Raw genomic sequence first — 1482 nt, forward strand, 5'->3', positions numbered from 1 at the left:
TCACCACTCCTATCAAAATATAGGGCATTCTCATCATCCTGGAATGTTCCCTCACGTGTCCCTTTACAGGCAATCTTTTCCTTACACCCTGCCACAGGCAACTACTGATCTGATTTCCATCACTATAGATTGTTTTTGCCTTAAATTTAGAAGTTTATGAACCAGGCGTGGTGGCGCACGCCTGTAATCCCAGCACTTTGGGAGGCCAAGGAGGGTGGATCATCCGAGGTCAGGAGTTCCAGACCAGCCTGGCCAACATTGTGAAACCCCATCTCTACTAAAAATACAAAAATTTAGCTAGGCGTGGTGGCCGGTGGCTGTAATCCCAGCTACGCAAGAGGCTGAGGCAGGAGAATTGCTGGAACCTGGGAGGCGGAGGTTGCAGTGAGCCGAGATCCCGCCATTGCACTCCAGCCTGGGCAACAAGAGCAAAACTCCCTCTCAAAAAAAAAAAAAAGAAAAGAAAAAATTAGCAAAAGGCCGGGGATGGTGGCTCCCGCCTGTCATCACAGCACTTTGGGAGGCCAAGGAGGGCGGATCACTTGAGGTCTGGAGTTTGAGACCAGCCTGGCCAACATGGTGAAACCTGTCTCTACTAAAAATACAAAAATTAGCAGGAAAGCCCTTGAACCCAGAAGGGGGAGGTTGCAGTGAGCCGAGATCGTGCCACTGCTCTACAGCATGGGCAACAAGAGTGAGACTCCGTCTCAAAAATAAATAAATAAATAAATATTAGCAAAAGACTGAATAGGCACTTTATAAAAGAATGCATACAAATGGCCAATCAGCACATGAAACATGGTCAATATCATTGATCTCCAGAGAAATGCAAATCAAATTGCAATGGTGTGCCTATGACATCCATTCAACGGCCAACGCTAAAGATTTAGAATATCAAATGTTGGCCATGCCGTAGAATAACTGGAACCACCATACACTGATTTTGGAAATCTAGACTGTAACAACCATTTCGAAAAAAATCGTGTGATAGTTTCTTATAAGTTAAACATACACTTACATGATCCAACAACTCCACTCGCTAGTTACCCAAGATAAAGGAAAACTATCCACACAAAGACAGGGATGTTTACAGGAGCTAAAACAACGGGCAAAACTGGAAACACACATGTCTATCAAAAGAAGAGAAAAATAAATCTGCTTTTTAAAAAAGATTGAAATATCTTGTATTTTAATACCCGAAAAAATTTTATTTCCCCCCTAGACTGTCAATTCCAGCTGAGCAGGCTCCGTAACCATCTTATTTACTACCATACGCTCAGTGTCTGGCAAGGAGTAAGCGCGCAATACATGTTTGGTGAAGGAATGAAAGAATGCCCGCTTTCATACACTAATGGGTTTGTAGCCACCACCCCTCGGGCCTTTTACGCCCTCATTCCTTCCAGGTACAAACGCTATCTGGGCTAGGTCGAACGTGGCTCGCAGCGGGTCTGGGAGCGGGGCACCCACCGGCAGCTCCCGCAG

The 1482-nt window shown here is 45.3% G+C and overlaps 1 protein-coding gene across 1 annotated transcript in view; it reads left to right on the forward strand.

The window, feature by feature from the left end:
- PSMB6 (proteasome (prosome, macropain) subunit, beta type, 6) overlaps positions 1 to 373 on the forward strand; it is a 16126-nt gene extending 15753 nt beyond the window's left edge. Inside the window, exon 7 of the mRNA XM_011980441.1 lies at positions 347 to 373. The gene's annotated coding sequence lies outside the window, so the exon portion shown is untranslated. The remainder of the gene's footprint in view (positions 1 to 346) is intronic.
- Positions 374 to 1482: the final 1109 nt, after the last annotated feature.

The sequence above is a fragment of the Mandrillus leucophaeus genome, unplaced genomic scaffold, assembly GCF_000951045.1.
Source record: "Mandrillus leucophaeus isolate KB7577 unplaced genomic scaffold, Mleu.le_1.0 Scaffold212, whole genome shotgun sequence".
In the NCBI taxonomy this organism is placed as follows: Eukaryota; Metazoa; Chordata; class Mammalia; order Primates; family Cercopithecidae; genus Mandrillus; species Mandrillus leucophaeus.